We start from the raw sequence: 18,994 nt of genomic DNA on the forward strand, positions 1-18,994 counted from the left end.
GGTTCAACAGGTCGTGTTAAGAATGGCAGTATAAATTGCCGTAGTACAGGCAAAGAGGCAGGTTCCTGCTTTCGCTTGACGAGACATGAAACCTCAGGGCCCAGTCTCTAAATTTTTTCGGCTAAAAAAACAAACTTTCAGTCTTTTTTTTTTGTTTCTTCACATGTGGAGCGTAAGTCGAATCTTCTGCCATATTCCTGAAATATGGAGCTCTGCATACAGAATGCGTTGAATTTCAATGGGAAGATAAAAACTGGAAACGTAGCAGAATACAACTATTCAAGCATTTTAATCAAAACGCATCCACTGGATCCTCACTACCACGCTTAAGACTTTCACAACAAAGTTGAGAACAACTCTGTAGCCACTGTTGGCCACTGTTGGTCAGATAGGCCACTATTTGGTTACAGGTCTCGGTCAGTAATTGCATACTCGTAACACTCTCTGGTGTAGAGTATTAAGACATAGTCACTATGTCGACCTTTATCAATACTGACATCGTTAAATATTGTCACCACGTACCAATTATGCTGCAAGGAAAGTGAAATAAAATGTTAAAAGCAAAAGTAAATATGCAAGCGGATAGCCACTAACGAAGGGGTTTGCAGACCACAGATATTTTATGGTCCAAAATAACTGTTAAAGAACTTTACTGATGACTAATAAAACGTATGTACTACTATTTAAAGACATTGTTAAATCTTATAAACCAGAGTAGAAATATCGTAATTATTCAGGGGTTTTCGTAAAGAACGATCTGGTTTCAAAAGTCCATATTTATTCATAAAAACGTACTAAGAACGTGGGATGAATTGCAAAACACAAAATCTTAAAATTTTAGCTACGCTGTTAAAAATGCTCCATGTGTCCAACAGCAGCAGCACGTATTACATCTTTATACATATTTACTTCGGTTAATTGTCAGTGATGAAGCAACATTTCATGTTAGAAGCAACGTACGCATATGGTGATTGCAGAACCCTCACGATATTACTGAGTGCGAAAGAAACTCATCTAAAGTGAAGGTATTTTGTGCCATTTCTCGCGAAAAGGTATACGGTAACTTCTTGTTTGAGGAAAAGACAAGTGACAGGAATGAGCTTTTCTCAAATGTTGCAGATTTGGCTTTTTCTGAAACTTCAGGAGGACTCCCATGGCTTCATTTTCCAACAGGATGCAGCTCCACCACACTGGCACAACAACTTACGTCAGTTTCTGAGACACTGCCCTCCATTGCTGGCCTCCAAGTTCGCCAGACATGACACTATGCGATATTTTCTTGTGGGGACATATGGCGGACTGTGTCTTCATCTCCCCTTCACCTCCTGACATCGAAGGGTGAAGAACAGATTAACAGCAGCCGTAACTTCTGTAAACGTTCGTCTAGATGTTGGAGTTCCTGCTGCTGGTGGATACATAGTGCATTTGTAACAACACAGCTAAAACTTTAAAATTTTCTGAGTATTTTGCAATTCATCCCATATCTGTAGTATGTTTTTATCAATAAGTATAGGGTTTTGAAGTCAGGTCACTCTTTTTGAAACTCCCTGTATGTCATAACAGGAGTATTGTTATACCGTGACTCTGTTATAAAGATTATTATACAATACTTGCGTGTTACTTTCCCCATTGGTTTATCAGTAAAATTGTACTCAGACACTAATGTCCAACGTTGAGCATGAAACATTTATACAAAACACGTATTTATTATTTATACTTGTTGAACGAAGTGGAAAAGAAGGATAAATCTGCTTTTGTTTGACATCTTAGAAACTCAGTTATACACTCCTGGAAATGGAAAAAAGAACACATTGACACCGGTGTGTCAGACCCACCATACTTGCTCCGGACACTGCGAGAGGGCTGTACAAGCAATGATCACACGCACGGCACAGCGGACACACCAGGAACCGCGGTGTTAGCCGTCGAATGGCGCTAGCTGCGCAGCATTTGTGCACCGCCGCCGTCAGTGTCAGCCAGTTTGCCGTGGCATACGGAGCTCCATCGCAGTCTTTAACACTGGTAGCATGCCGCGACAGCGTGGACGTGAACCGTATGTGCAGTTGACGGACTTTGAGCGAGGGCGTATAGTGGGCATGCGGGAGGCCGGGTGGACGTACCGCCGAATTGCTCAACACGTGGGGCGTGAGGTCTCCACAGTACATCGATGTTGTCGCCAGTGGTCGGCGGAAGGTGCACGTGCCCGTCGACCTGGGACCGGACCGCAGCGACGCACGGATGCACGCCAAGACCGTAGGATCCTACGCAGTGCCGTAGGGGACCGCACCGCCACTTCCCAGCAAATTAGGGACACTGTTGCTCCTGGGGTATCGGCGAGGACCATTCGCAACCGTCTCCATGAAGCTGGGCTACGGTCCCGCACACCGTTAGGCCGTCTTTCGCTCACGCCCCAACATCGTGCAGCCCGCCTCCAGTGGTGTCGCGACAGGCGTGAATGGAGGGACGAATGGAGACGTGTCGTCTTCAGCGATGAGAGTCGCTTCTGCCTTGGTGCCAATGATGGTCGTATGCGTGTTTGGCGCCGTGCAGGTGAGCGCCACAATCAGGACTGCATACGACCGAGGCACACAGGGCCAACACCCGGCATCATGGTGTGGGGAGCGATCTCCTACACTGGCCGTACACCACTGGTGATCGTCGAGGGGACACTGAATAGTGCACGGTACATCCAAACCGTCATCGAACCCATCGTTCTACCATTCCTAGACCGGCAAGGGAACTTGCTGTTCCAACAGGACAGTGCACGTCCGCATGTATCCCGTGCCACCCAAAGTGCTCTAGAAGGTGTAAGTCAACTACCCTGGCCAGCAAGATCTCCGGATCTGTCCCCCATTGAGCATGTTTGGGACTGGATGAAGCGTCGTCTCACGCGGTCTGCACGTCCAGCACGAACGCTGGTCCAACTGAGGCGCCAGGTGGAAATGGCATGGCAAGCCGTTCCACAGGACTACATCCAGCATCTCTACGATCGTCTCCATGGGAGAATAGCAGCCTGCATTGCTGCGAAAGGTGGATATACACTGTACTAGTGCCGACATTGTACATGCTCTGTTGCCTGTGTCTATGTGCCTGTGGTTCTGTCAGTGTGATCATGTGATGTATCTGACCCCAGGAATGTGTCAATAAAGTTTCCCCTTCCTGGGACAATGAATTCACGGTGTTCTTATTTCAATTTCCAGGAGTGTATATTATTTGGTTCTCAAGAATCTCTACTGTGTGCATACTAACGAAACAGCTATTGACCCAATATGAACGTTCACAAGGGTAACGATAACTCTAACAGTATGCTTCCGTACACAGATATGAAAAACATATTCTTGCCGAAATAAGGCTATACGTCGATCTGATAGTAAGTTACGTTGAGTCAATCTATTCCCACAATCGTACTCGGGATCTACCGATGATTTTCATTTCTATTTTGAGATATATGGTATCCGATCTTTTCAACGCTCTCAGAAACATAACCTATATATTAAGTTAGACAACAGAAACATGTTAGGGCAATTAATACCGCATAAACCATTCTTGTATAAATTTTGGGTGCCTGAAGATACATGATTTTTAAACGTCTTGCAAATAAAAATATGGCAGAAATAACACACAAATTTCTAAACTGCTTGTCGAAAATATAAACACTACAATAATTATTTGCTTTGTCTAAAATATGAGACAAACATAGCACATATGATTTTTGCCTTCGGGGAAGCAACATGACGCAACACAGCAATGCTAGGAAACATTATATAAGTATAAAAACCTAGCTACTATTATACAACTTAGTTAATATCTACCACGTAAGAAGGACAACAAGACATTGGTTTCACTTGAAATGAGAAGAGAGTTCGAGAGGGGCGAGGGCGGGGGTCAGTAAACACGTTAAAACTCAAGTGGTGAGGTAAGAGTACAAGAAGAGAGCAGCATTAGAAGAGTCGTTAGACAGGTTGTACTTGTGATCAGCCAGACGAGAAAACATGCGAAGGAAGATGGCTAAAGGAATACGTAGTACAGATTATCGTGTAGAACAGGGCTCTGCTGGTTTCGTCACAAGTCATTATTATCTAATCCCGAAAATGAGCGTTTCCTTTTGTGCAAATGGCTTTATGTTTGGAATGAACTGGAAGCCATTTACAAACGCATTAAGAAAGTGTGGCCTTGTACGAGAACTACGAACTTGACTAATGAGTCGCGGCTGTGATTTTCGTAGCCCCTGCAGATTTTTCCAGTAGACTATCAACTTAGTCGTATGTCACAGTAATTGCATGAAAATTACAAGAGATTCGTCATCACTGTTTCGTACTGACCCTGAGTGATGATGATTACAACAATTTCTATACTCTGTCTTATCAACTTTTCCAGCTGATGTGTTCCAAATAAACTTCACGGGTCTGCAGTCAAATAATGTTATACGGTATTTTTTCAGATTGAAAAATGTCTTCATTGCGAAGTTACTTAATACCAATGACACGTTACACCCTTTCAGGGCATCGTCAGGTTGTCTATGAAAAACAGTCAATTAGAAACAAATAGAGATGGAGGTATAGTTCCACCTTGTACGGCTGTGCAGGTAAAATGAACTAAAAGGAATAGGATCTTATATAAAGGTAGCTGGATACGTAACCCATCCGTCATAAAGCCATATAAAATAGAAGCTGTATGCTACAGTAATCGGTTACGTAATCCATTCGTTATAACAGCCGGCCGGTGTGGCCGTGCGGTTCTAGGCGCTTCAGTTTGGAACCGCGTGACCGCTCCGGTCGCAGGTTCGAATCCTGCCTCGGGCATGGATGTGTGTGATGTCCTTAGGTTAGTTAGGTTTAAGTAGTTCTAAGTTCTAGGGGACTGACGACCTTAGATGTTTAGTCCCATAGTGCTCAGAGCCATTTTAACCATTCGTTATAACATATAAATGCAAAGAGGACCTAATTAAAAGAAAAAATAAGTCAGCACATCATCAAGAACGTGCAGAAGGTGATGGAAAAATTTTGAAAGACTATCATACGTTACCTTTAACACCCAGCTGACTCCACCGTAGCAGTAGAAAACAGGGCCACATTTGCAAAATACTTAAGAAGTATACATGCAGTTGAGACGTATACATGCAAACCATTGCAACCACATGAAGCCAAAAGTGTATTAACGTACCCTTGTATAAAGCAGAAAAAAATAGGTAAAATGTTGACATAAAAATAGCAGGTCAAAGTAAGTCATTAAAATTGTCATACGGAGTGAAACAGATAAATTTTAAAATGCATGCACAGCGTATGCATATAAGATCAGCAACCCAAACATCAAGGTATCAGGGTTAGGGGCAGTCGTAAGCGGATAGATTACATACCCAGTTACTCTTGCGTGCATTTCCCATTTTAATTGGCTTTACGCGCGTGGGTTGCACATCTAGCTACTTTTACGTATGTTTGCATTAATTTTGGTTCCTTTTACCTGCATAGTCGTACAAGATACTACCGTCCCCCGTCCTCTATTTGTTTCTAACTGATTGGATTCTTAGTTTTTTTTAGAGACTCTGACGATGTTACATAAGGATAAAACGCGTCACTGTCATTAAATAACTTCTTACCCAAGACTGTAGTTACTCCGGGATAATTCGAAGGAAGGACGGAGCTTACGGACGCTCAACGCTGAGATTACCAGTGGAAATAATTCTAAACTGGTTGCTGTACCAACCTGCCACAACAGAATGGAAAAATTTTGTATGATATTATTCAGCAGGGAATCCGAGAAACGTATTTGCATTTACTAAGCTCTTTCGTCTGGAACAGAGTCACAAGCTAAAAACGTCCGTCATATTTTTATACTTCTGGGAAACTATTACCACAAGATAAAAGACCGTGCCACCAGCAGTGGCTTGTCTTGAAACGATTGGGAAAACCCTGTACGACAAATGGCAGTCACAACAGTAGAGTCTCGTACGTAAAAGGTAATACAACTCAAACCTGCAAAACAGAAGCTTCCTTTTGTTCTGTAAATTCACCTTTGGCGAAATGTGAGCGGATAGGATAATAAAGCTCATGGTGTGGATTATATATTGAGGGATTTCTCTTCTTTGTTTAAGTGTGTTGCCAAATGACAGTACATAGAAGAGCCCTTCAGAGTAATTAAGCAGAAAATAGGGGAAATTAAAAGCAAGGGAGGTAATATTAAGAGTGCAATGGGAATTCCACTTTGAAATACAGAGGAGAGAGCTAATAAATGGAAAGAGTACATTGAAGGTGTATATACGGGTGAAGATATGTCTGGTGGTAGAAGAAGAAACGGGGGGTAAATATGGAAGTGACCCAGTATTAGAATCGTAATTTAAAAGAATTTTGGAAGACTTAAGATCGAATAAGAAAGAGGGGATAAATAACATTCCATTAGAATTTTTAAAATCATTGTGGATGTGGCAACAAAACAATTTTTTACCTTGGTGTGTAAAATCTATGAGACTGGTGATGTGCCATCTGACTTTCGGAAGAACATCAGCCACACAATTCCGAAGATTACAAGAGCTGATAAGTGCATGAATACCGCACAACCAGTTTAACAGTTCATGCATTCAAGTTGCTGACAAGAATAGTATATAGAAGTATGAAAACGAAAATTGAGGATGTGTTAGGTGATCAGTTTGGCTTCTGGAAAGGTAAAGGCACAAGGGAGGCAATTCTGACGTTGCGGTTGATAATGGAAGCAAGACAGAAAAAAAAGGACTCGTTCATAGGATTTGACGATCTAGAAAAAATGTTAGACGATGTCAAGTGGTGAAAGGTCTTCGAAATTCTGCGAAAAATAGCGGTAAACTATAGGGAATGACGAGTAACATTCAATATGTACAAGAGGCAAAAAGAACCAATAAGAGTGGAAGACGAAGGACGAAGCGCTCTGATTCAAAAGAGTGAAAGACCCGGACGTAGCCTTTTGCCCTCACTGTTCAGTCTATACATCGAAGAAGCAAGGACGGAAGTAAAAGAACGGTTCAAGAGTGGAATTAAAATTCAAGGTTAAAGGGTATCAATGATAAGATTGCTGACGACATTGCTATTCTCAGCGAAAGTGGAAAAAAAGTTACAGGATCTGTTGAATGGAAAAAGAATCTAATGAGAACAGAATATGGATGGGGAGTAAATCGAAGAAAGACGAAAGTAATGAGAAGTAACAGAAATGAGAAGAGCGAGAAACTTAACACCAGAATGGGCTGTCAAGAAGTAGGTGAAGTAAAGGAATTCTCCTATCTCCGCAGCAAAATAATGGATGAGAGGATATAAATAGCAGACTAGCCCAGGCAAAAGCGGCAGTCCTTGCAAAAGAAATCTACTAGGCCTCATTCTGAGGAATAAATTTCTAAGGATACGGGTTTGCAGTACAGCATTGCATTGTAGTGAGACATGTACTGTGGGGAAACCAGAAGAGAATATAAGCATTTGAGATGTGGTACTACAGAAGAATGTTGAAAATTAGTTGGATAGATAAGGTAACGCATGGGGGGAATCGGCGAGGAAGAGGATACGTGAAAAGCACTGACAAGGAGAAGGGGCAGAAGGGTAGGGCACCTGTTAAGACAACATGGAATAACTTCCAAGGTGCTAGAAGGAGCTGTAGAGAGTACAAACTGTAGAGGAAAACGGAGGTTGGAATATATACAGCAAATAACGAAGACGTAGGTTGGAGGTGCTACTCTCAGATGAAGAGGTTGACACAGAGAGTAATTCGTGGTGGGCTGCATCAAACCATTCTAATTATTGAAAGAAAGGGGGTAATAGTATCATGCCCAAGGTAGTGGTAGGCTGCTAACTACAGAAGTCGTAAGCACGTTATTTTCTCAAGACACCTGTGGGGGGAGGGGGAAACTTGAGGGATTTCAGAACAGGAGAGAAGATTCTCAAGAGTTCTTAGAGAAAGATATGCGCGGAGATATTCCAACCATGGGTCCAGCAGGTAGGACTATTTCGTTTAACAAGCTTCCCCCACACGGTACTAAGCATGGTCCACTGTCTTTGGAGACGATTGATCAGCCTATGGATGGCTTTCCAGGAACAAGTATGGTGTGGATGCCTTTTCGAGGTTCACATTGTGGTTTCCTACTAGATCGTTGGCCACGCATTCTGAGATACTTTGGCTGAAGAGGGTTTTTGGTACCTTCGCTCCTTACCGAGTATTACTTTCCGACAATGCCGCGGAACTTACCGCCAGAGTCTACACAGAGTTCTTATATGAGCTAGAACTCAGGACTCCTACCACTACACATTATAAGCCAAACCACTCATTTTCGGAGGGTGCAAACCATAGACTAAACGAAGCCTTGATTACTTACCATCACGCTGATAAAACTCTGGAATAATGTATTAATTTATTCAAAACACTAACTCGTTCTTAAAACTACTGTAGTCTAAATACGTATAAATTAGAACACACTTCAGAATTTACTAATCACATTAGGAAAATGTTAGACAATGTTATAAATTATAAAGGTGCCAGTCATCTCCTTCGACAAAAGAAGTTTGTAGAGTCCTGGACCTTCGTCAAGCAGACAGCAGAAATGTTTCACAAGCTGTCGAAATATTGATCGATCTTTCAGAATGTTCTCGTCTGTAAGCCTTTAAGAACGAAAAAAAAAAAGAAAACCAAAGGAACAAGCACTAGAACCTTTTCTTCAGAGCGAGAAAGTTAATTTCAGAACGTGAAGAAAGTATACAAAACTGGCTCATAGAGATATTTCCAGAGCGGTCTGCAAGTACACTCATCAAAAAAAAAAGTTTGCAACATCCCGGTTCCCAACACTCCTGAAGATAGACGTTGACTCACGGAGACTGTCCCTTTGACTGTTCAGAGATGTCACTGAACCCGCCCAAAGATGTAAACAACCATGTTTGAGCCGCGCCTATTAGACGGAGGAGGTCCGACAGCCGATCAGTTCCAGTCATTCCATCACGAAGGAGGTACTCGCCTCGTGTCGTCTGTAGTTCAACTATGCCTAGACGGTCAATACCGCGATTTGATCGCGTACGCATTGTTATTTTGTGCCAGGAAGGGCTCTCAACAAGGGAAGCGTCCAGACGTCTCGAAGTGAACCAAAGCGATGTTGTTCGGATATGGAGGCGATACAGAGAGACAGGAACTGTCGATGACATGCCTCGCTCAGGCCGCTCAAGGGCTACTACTGCAGCAGATGACCACTACCTACGGTTTATGGCTCGGAGGAAACCTGACAGCTACGCCACCACGTTGAATAATACTTTTCGTGCAGTCACAGGACGTCGTGTCACGACTCAAACTGTGCGCAGTAGACTTCATGATGCACAACTTCACTTCCGACGTCCATGGCGAGGTCCATCTCTTCAACCACGACACCATGCAGCGCGGTACAGATGGGCCCAACAACATGCCGAATGGACCGCTCAGGATTGGCATCACGTTCTCTTGACCGATGACTGTCGCATATGCCTTCAACCAGACAATCGTCGGGGACGTGTCTGGAGGCAACCCGGTCAGTCTGAATGCATTAGACACACTGTCCAGTGAGTACAGCACGGTGGAGGTTCTGTGCTGTTTTGGGATGGCATAATGTGGGGCTGACGTACGCCGCTGGTGGTCAAGGAAGGTTGGCGTAACGACTGTACGATACGTGAATGCCATTTTCCGACCGACAGTGCAACCATATCGGCAGCATACTGGCGAGGCATTCCGCTTCATGGACGACAATTCGGGTCCCCGTCGTACACATCTTCTCAGTAACCGATATGTACAGCAGTCTGGACCACCACCTTTGAAGGTCTCACTATGTTGTGGTACAACATGCAATGTGTGGTTTTCATGAGCAATAAAAAGTACGGAAATGATATTTATGTTGATCTGTATTCCAATTTTCCGCACAGGTTACGGAATTCTCGGAACCGAGGTGCTGCAAAACTTTTTTTGATCTGTGTGTCATGCCTTTTAGGATTACTGGTTCTGATAATTCCTCCTGCCACAATGTTTTCTGATGCAATTGCTACATAGTCCCATCCAAAGAAATGGCGGAAGATAATGGACCAGGAAACAGCAAAGAAAGGAAACTTAGCAACAGGATTTATTACTTTTGTGAACAGCCTTATTTCTTGCCTGCCAACACTACCATCACTGAGAGAGTTCCACCAAAGGGCTTGTTTGGACAAAATTAAATTTACAAACGTATTTTCACTTCACAAAACGCGGTGTTCCCAATGCTGCTGTATGTCCCCTCAGGAAAACATAAACGCCAATGGGGTTAGGCCCTACAACGACATCGTGCACACCTCGTTTTGAGCAGTGAAAAGGCGTTCGTAAAACCGAAATTATACGAATTACATTCAATATGTGTGTGCAATGCTGTCAGAATGCTGAAGAAATCGAATCAATCACAGCAAAACGTCAGTAGTAACAAACATGTAAGCAACATATTTTGCTATATCGACACCGTATTTTTAAAAATCAAGGGACGTGTTAACTTGGTGATAAAATTCACATTTACATCGTTTGGTTTGCAGATGACAAGCTGCCAGTGCAGGACACCATACAGATGGTCCTGCAAATGCATATAATCTAAAATAAGGTTTAGAACAAGAACAGCCTTTAGACCTAATTTTGCTATATCAGTTACAGCTTCAGTTCTTTACAGTTTTTCAGTAAACAAAACCCACTGATGGCACAGAGATACCGAAACATGTTTGGATCACAGGAACAAATCCATGTTTTTCATAAATGGCGAAATCTGTTTCCAGTAACTGTTGAACAAAAAAGAGATGGGTTGTACTAGAGCTTCACGACTGGATGTAAAAACGGTTTAGATTGAGTTTGTATAAAAGTCCATTTGATACTGAAGTACATCAGTGTAGACAGCATAAATATTTAGTGTATTGTGCTGCCTTCTTCTGAGAATATGAGGGAACACTATACCAGATGACAAGATTATGATAAATTATTTTGCTACTAAAGTTAATAAGCAGATTTTCAATTCAAATGAACATCATTTCTTGCCAAGAGGCCGGCCGCTGTGGCCGAGCGGCTCTATTCGCTTCAGTTCGGAACCACGGTGCTGCTAAGGTCGCTGGTTCGAATCCTGCCTCAGGCATGGATGTGTGTGATGTCTTTAGGCTAATTTACTGATATATTTATCACCAAAATTTGCAATAACCCTAATAGCATACGTAATTGAACCTAACTGTTTCAGAAGATCATCGATATGTTTCTTCCAATTCAATTTCTCATCAACACACACTCTCAGGTGTTAGTTAGGTTTAACTAGTTCTAATCCTAGGGAACTAACGACCTCAGTCCCATACATACATACATTACATACATTAATCCTTGTTCCATAGATCATGAACGTGTCACTTTGACATAAGTTTCCTTTACACAAAATAACGAATGAATTAATTAAATTTTTTCAGTTACTACTTCATATCTAAGAATTCATCTATTGAGTAGAAGGAGTTATCATTCAGTAATTCTTTTAATTTGCTTTTAAGTGTTGGTTGGGTATCTGTCAGACTTTTAATACTATTTGGCAAATGACCAAAGATTTTTGTGGCAGCATAATTCACACCTTTCTGTGCGAAAGTGAGATAAAATCCAGAATAGTGATTATCATGCTTTCTTCTAGTGTTGCAGCTATGCACTTCGCTGTTATTTTTGAAATGGGATGGGTTATTAATGACAAATTTCATAAGTGAATATTTGTATTGCAAAGGTACTGTGCATATCACGAGTTCTTTAAATAAATGTCTGCAAGGCGATATTGGGTGGGCTCCTGCTATTATTCTGGTTACATGCTTTTGCGTAATGAATACTTTGTCTCTTAATGACGATTTGCCCCAAAATATGATGCCATATGAAAGCAGTGAATGAAAATAGGCATGGTAGGCTAATTTACTGATATATTTATCACCAAAATTTGCAATAACCCTAATAGCATACGTAACTGAACCTAACTGTTTCAGAAGATCATCGATATGTTTCTTCCAATTCAATTTCTCATCAACACACACTCTGAGATTGTTTGAGTATTCTACCTCAGCAACAGACTTTCGTTCATAGTCTATATCTATGAATGGTGTTACGCCATTTACTGCACAGAATCGTATACACTGTGCTTTCTCAAAATTTAGTGAGACTCCATTTGCAGAGAACCACTTAATAATTTTCTGAAAGACATTATTTGCAATTTCCTCAGCTGATTCTTGCTTATTGGGTGTGATTACTATACTTGTATCATCAGCTAAAAGAACTAACTCTGTATCTTCATGAAAATAGAGTGGTAAGTATACTAAGAACCATAAGGGACCCAAGACAGAACCCTGTGGGACACCATTCTTGATACCTCTGCTGGTTTTTTGTAGACTATGTGTACTATTAATTTCAACCCTCTGTATTCTTCCAGTTAAGCATGACTTAAACCATTTGTGCACTATTCCACTCATACCACAATACTTAAACTTATCTAGAAGAATTTCATGATTCAAAAAATGAGAAGCCTTTGAGAAATCTTAAAATATCCCAATGGGTGATGTTCGGTTCTTCATTGCATTTAATATTTGATCAGTGAAAGCATATACAGCATTTTCTGTTGAAAAGCCTTTCTGAAAACCAAATTGAAATTTGGTAGTACTTTATTTTTAAAAATATGTGATGCTACTATTGAATACATTACTTTTTCTAGAATTTTGATAAACCTTTCAGAAGTGAGATTGGGCGGTAGTTATTACCACCAGATCCATCCCATTTTTTATGCAATGGTTTAACAATAGCATATTTCAATCAATCTGGAAAAATTCCCTGTTTCAGTGAGTTACTACATATGTTGCTGAGTATCACACTTATTTGTTGGGAACAAGCTTTTAATACTCTGTTGGAAATGCCATCAATTACTTTTGAGTGAATTTGTTATTTTACTAATTTCAGTAGAAGAGGTGGGTTGAATTTCAATTTTTTCAAATTGCGTAAATATTACCACTTCCATATACTGCCTAGAATTTTCCAATTTCTCTACAACACTTAAAAAATGATTATTAAATATGTTTTATACTTCTGACTTCTTGTTAACAAACTTTTCATTGTGTTTGATAGAAATACAATCTTCCTGTGCTCTCGGTTGCCCTGTTTCCCTTTTCACAATCTCAAATTATTATATTTTTACTATCAGATGTGCTAAACTCAGACATAATGCACATACTTATAGACTTTTTAATAACTTTTCTTAATACAGTGCAGTAGTCTTTATAATGTTTCATTGTTTCAATATCATTACTCCTCATAGCTTTAAGATACATTTCCATTTTCTGTGAACAAGAAATTTTTATCCCTTTAGCAATCCATGGATTTTTACATGTTTTCTTACGATTATATTTCATTGTTTTCTTAGGAAAACTGTTATCAAACATACTCACAAAGGTATTATGAAATAGGTTAAATTTTAAATTAGCATCATGTTCCCTGTACACCTCATCCCAGTCTGTTGCAAGCTTTCCCTAAAATTTTGAACTGTTAAATCGTTAATGGAACCCACTATTTTGGAGGACTGTTTTGGATTACTGTATGGAGCTATATCATATACTGTAACGAGCTGTGCATCATGATCAGACAGACCATTCTTAACAAGAAAAGTTTTTATTTGTTTAAATTTATCTTGGTCTATGAAAACTTTATCTATCAATGTGCTGCTTTCCTGTAACATCTGAGTGGGAAAATCAAAAACTGATGTCAAATTGGAAGAAACAAGTAATACTTCAGGGTCATGCTTTCTATCTGACTCTTTCAGAAAATACACGTTGAAATCCCCACAAACAATACTTTGCTTTCCATTGTCTGCCAGAGAGCACAACAAAGAATCAAAGTTTTTCAAAAATAGTTGAAAATTTCCCAATGGGGACCTATACACGGCTACAATTATAAAAGTGCCTTTATTTAAAGCTCACATGCACATGTTCCTGTGTGTTGCTCAACGAAAATTTTTTTAGTTTCCACAGTTCTTAGTTTCCATAGTGCTTAGAGCCACTTGAATCTTGCCAAGAACAATGAGTTTAATCCTTTACGCAGTTCAAGAGTTGACCTTCATTAAAATGTTATACATAAAAGTGCGCTGTTTCTTATTAGGCCGAAGCTGAGTGTGGCATCCATCAGGTAACCAGGGCTGCAGCGAGGCTACCAGGTACAGTGCGAAAGCCGTCAGGCTTTGTACGCGTCTCTCAAGTACAACAACCCAGTTCGTATGCGGGTGCACAGGACTCGATTGCTGTGATTGCCTGCAATGATTTTGTAAGGGCATTCACCAAATTTCGTGAGGTCCAAGGATAAACCGCTTGATAAATAGGCACCGAAAATGTCTCGCACGCCGCCAGATTAACCGCAAAACTAAGGGTTTCTACTATGCTGTCACACTAAATTAATTTTATTTCGTTGTTAAATTGCAGTCGGATTACACAGATAAAGATACCATCGCATATTTGTCATATGCGAAGGTCACTCTAAAGGAAATGCATAATTTTTTCCCAAAATTCAAATTTTATTCTACGTCTTTACTACTCACGGAGTTCATAGAAACATTATTTCCCTTTGTATCCAAATTTAAGTCAGCAAGTGGCCCTGTCGTAATGCTCGTCTGAAGCAGCACGCTGTTATAGAGTCTCTGCATTGTGAGAAAGAGGCAGTGACAAACATTCAAAAGAGATTGAAGAAGATGTGTGAGGATGATGCTGTTGATTGCAATAGAGTTAGTCGTTGGGCGGACATATTAAGTAGTGACAATGGGCGCGCTAATACTCGGGAGTCGGAAACTCACATGCAGCGGCACACTCCTGATAATGTGCAGCGTATCCACAGTCTGATTTTCGTGCACGAACGCATGACAGTGAACGAACTGTCACTCCGAATGGCAGCTAGAGAAGTGAGTGTGCGCAGAATATTGGGGCATTTTAAGTTGAAAAACGTATGCACTAGGCTGCTTCCAAGAGGGCCCAAAAACATGGTCTTACTATCCAATTTCGCACCATGTAATTATCATGAATTCGGTTAAATGAAGGAGTCAATTCACGGAACGAGATTTGAACATCATGATTCCCTTGTGAAGACAGTTGAACAGTGACTGAAACGTGCTGTTGCTGACTTCTGGGGTGCATGTATACAGGCATTAACTCTATGGCGGTTTAACTCATTTCAAAGGGCCGGAGATTATGTGCAAACATGAATGCCTCTCAAGTATGTATCCACACACTGTAAAAACATTAAACATGCAGATAATAAATCTCATACTTAAAACAAAATTTGACGTGTTTTTGGGAGTTATTCTCGTAATAGGGATGGCAAAAGTTTCTCTTTGCCAGTCGTTCCCTTATATTTAGAGTACACAAATGTTTCGTTCAGGAACGTTTGTGAATCTGAGCACCCAAAATGAAGCAACTGTTGGCAGATCTATACATAAATTTGTGGCCGCGTAGGAGAGACGTTCCAGAAGTAATGAAATAGCTTTATTTCTGAAAGTTGGTTGGTGTTATCCAGGATTCCAATATGACACATTATTCTCCACTGACTTAGCTACAAAATCCTGTTTTTCAACATACTTTCCGTTCAATACGACGGCCTTACTCCATCTTATTGGGAGAGCCTGTATATCTACACGTTACCTCTCTAACGGTCGACGTCTGAGACAATGTCTTATGGCAGCAATAACCTCCCCATCGCTGGGAAAGCAGTCTGCGTGGTGCCACCTGGGGGAGGTGTGTTGCCTTCCGAAACTGGGTTAAAACCGCCAGGAGACCCTCTGATCCCGGGCCATAACATCGCAAATCACACCACCATCACAATCTCATAACATCTCCAGGCTGTGGAACGGTGAGGGTTGTCGTGAGTCAAGGAAGGACGTTAAACTCCCGTCAAGGTAGGGCAGTAAACGCCCCCAACCCGAGGCGAAAGCGAAGGGTGCGTGACACAGGGGAAGCTGTGTCCTGGGACGGAAGATCTGTCCCTGGGAGGAGGGTAGAGTGGGGCTGTTCGGCTGCAGGGGACTTTCTCACTCTGTGTGCGACCCCTCTGCGCTGTGCAGTTGCTACTCCCTTCCCTCTCTTTCGCGCAGAGCACAGACCAACTGGTGTTCTGCATGCCGGCGACCTCGTTTGTCGGCGTGGGACCTCGGCGCGAGTCGACAAGGGTGCTTCGCCGCGCCCATGGGTAACCGGGGCCTGTTCTGCCAAACCCAGGGGGTGGTGACATTGCCTGGGCCATGTTAGCTGGGTCCAGACCGTTGAACGACTGGGTGACCGGCCCGCCACCTTAGTAGGAGCCAGTCCTTGGCCGCAAGGTGGAAGCTTGGGCAAGTAGGCGGCGAATGATGAGGAGTGCATCCGCTTCTCCGGAGTGCAGCGTGCACTTGCCGGTGAGCGCTGAGTGAAATGACGGGGCCACTGAAGGGGCCAGTACGTTGGCAACGGTGTGCTGAACCCGGTAGCTCAGGGGTCCCATGACCTAGGGACGAGGTTGGTGGGCGAGCTGCTGCACTCCTCCCCCCCCCCCCCCCCCCTCAACGCCGGAGGAGCTGGTTCGTGCTTAGGCTCCCAACCCATTGTTTTTCGCTTATCTACTCATGGCTGACGAAGAGACAAGCGACTCGTGTGCGTCTGCGAGGGCTTCAATGCTTCCTGTTCCCTCCCCATCATGGGAGATGGAGCAGATCGAGGAGAGTGTTAGCGATAGGCATATGAGGATCACACAGTTAGTGGAGTCCAATATTGAAAACGCCAAGATTAACCAAACTGCTATCTTGGCACTGAAAAATGAACTTGCCTCCTGGGCCATCACTCATGCGAAGCTTGAGGGCCGAGTTGAAGAACGTCAAAGAGAGAGTTACAGATTTCGTAGACAACAGATCAAGTCATGGGCTCAAGCTGCACCCAAGACCCAAACCACGAGAGAGACTATCGCGGAAGTGTCACAGAAACCGGACATGGCGGTCTTTTTAAGACCTCTGTCGGGTCAGGACACGAAGAAAGTGCAGGAGATTTTTACAACAATGGTCAATCCAATTAAGAAAAAAATAAAAGTAAACAATGTTAAGGCAACTAAGAACGTTGTAATTGTAGAGGATAGGAACAAAATTCTGAACAACCAGAAGTTATGTAAAGCAGTTAAGTGCAAACCTCCCGAAAAGAGGAACCCACTTGCGATTATGTATGATGTACCTGTCACAATGGATAACAGTGAACTCTGTGAAACAATTAGAAGTCAAAATTTTGATGATGTAACTGATGAGGATTTCAAAAATGAACTTAGACTAAGATTTAGGACAGGACCAAGAGAAAGAGATGTCGTAAACCATGCTGCAGAGGTATCTGGATCTATGTGGAAAAATCTCACATCTATGGGCAGGATGTACGTTGGATTCCATGCCGTTAATGTGCGCGACTGTTTGGTGGTGCCTTGCTGTCATAACTGCGGGGACATGAATCATATTCATAAATATTGTGATCGGAAGACAGCTTACTCCAGGTGTGGAGCAGAGGACCTTGTCAAGAAAAACTGTACGAGATCTGGAATTTGCATTCCTTGCGTTAAAAGAGGCAAGAAGACCTTCAATGCCACTCAGAGAAACTGCCCCAGTCTGTTGGAGCAAAGACTGATCTCATGAACTGATTATAGTTCAAGCCACATCGTCGTGCAGGATGCCAAAAAGGAAGTCCCTGGGTAACAGGTGAAGGGATGCGGCAAGGGCTGTTAATAGCAAACAGTTTTCAACTTTTGTTGCAGAAGGCAAATTGCGGAGAATGGAAATAGTGGACGCGTGCGTCCAGACGGAGCCATGGAAGCTGCTGGCAGCTCCCTCTCCCCCCTCCCCCCCCTCCCCAGACCAGAGATTGCTAGAAGAACGGGCACTGCAAGTTAGGCGTCCTGCTGTGATGGGCCAACCAGTATTTGTGAAAGGTAGCTCCACACCTGAAGAACCAGTGCAAGTGAATGCAGTTAGTAGCATGAATGCCATAGTAATCTCAGATCAGCCACTGGTCAGACGCTTGGATGTTGATCCCCTAAGAATTTATCCTAACTTAGAACATTCTTTGCAGTTATCCCGTCTGGAGGAGCCGGCTGCCCTGACCACAGCACTATGGCACATAGTGTGGGTAGGGCATAAGCACGGACGTAATGTCACCTTCTCGGCTATGGAGGTTGTTGATAGAATACAGTTGAAGACCATTGATACGTGGAAATCATTGCTGTTTTGAAGAGTGTGCCGCAGCGCGTTGTGTGAAGCAGTCGCCCTCCGTTTCCGGCGGTGGCACCGCTGTGGCAATCACAGCTTTGGTGTCTCCCTCTGGTGGGAAAGGGGAAAGGTTGCCTGTTCACGTGCATTTAAGGGGCGCTTTGAGCTCGCTAGTTGGCCAGTCTGGGGTCAGCCTATAGTCAGTCTGGGTCTGTCCCTCGTCCGCATTTGTGAGGCAGTTAGGGTGTGTCTGTCGTTCGGAGTGCTAGTATGTCTGTCGTTCGGATCAACCTTTAAAGCCGGTTGGATCGATCGGTTGGTCGGTCGCGCACTGAGACACAAGATGACTTGTCGGTTTTGAGCGTCGGCGCATGTGAGGTCGCCACGAAAGTCCAGTGGGCTGCGACGTATAGCGAGGGGTAGTGATTTCGCGGTCGACACGAGAGCAACAGGAGTCAACCCCCAACATCAGTCTGGCCGGTGCGAACTGCGACGTCGAGATGTAACTGGCTCTCCGAGCGCTTCTGGGCCCCTTCAGTTACCATCTTGTGGATGTGGCTCGGTCCTTTCATGGTGCAGGGATGTCGTTTTGCCAGTGGGTGTGTTTCCTCTGCATGGTTGGGTCCAAGCCAGTATTTCCGCCGTCGTGTGTCTGGAAGTGAGTGAGAGACGCACCAGCTTTGCAGTCACGGCGAAATAGCAGTCGCAAACGGAGCAGCGGGCAGTCGGTGGGTTGGTGCGTACGAGAAAAGACGGGAGATCGGCGCGCCTTCCTGCGTC

General features: G+C 43.0%; 1 protein-coding gene across 1 annotated transcript in view; it reads right to left on the reverse strand.

Annotated features, from left to right (window-relative positions):
• LOC126413138 (O-acyltransferase like protein-like) overlaps nucleotides 1-18,994 on the reverse strand; it is a 343,086-nt gene that overhangs the window by 271,810 nt on the left and 52,282 nt on the right. The gene's annotated exons all lie outside the window — the stretch shown is intronic.

The sequence above is a fragment of the Schistocerca serialis genome, chromosome 7 (assembly GCF_023864345.2).
Source record: "Schistocerca serialis cubense isolate TAMUIC-IGC-003099 chromosome 7, iqSchSeri2.2, whole genome shotgun sequence".
In the NCBI taxonomy this organism is placed as follows: domain Eukaryota; kingdom Metazoa; phylum Arthropoda; class Insecta; order Orthoptera; family Acrididae; genus Schistocerca; species Schistocerca serialis.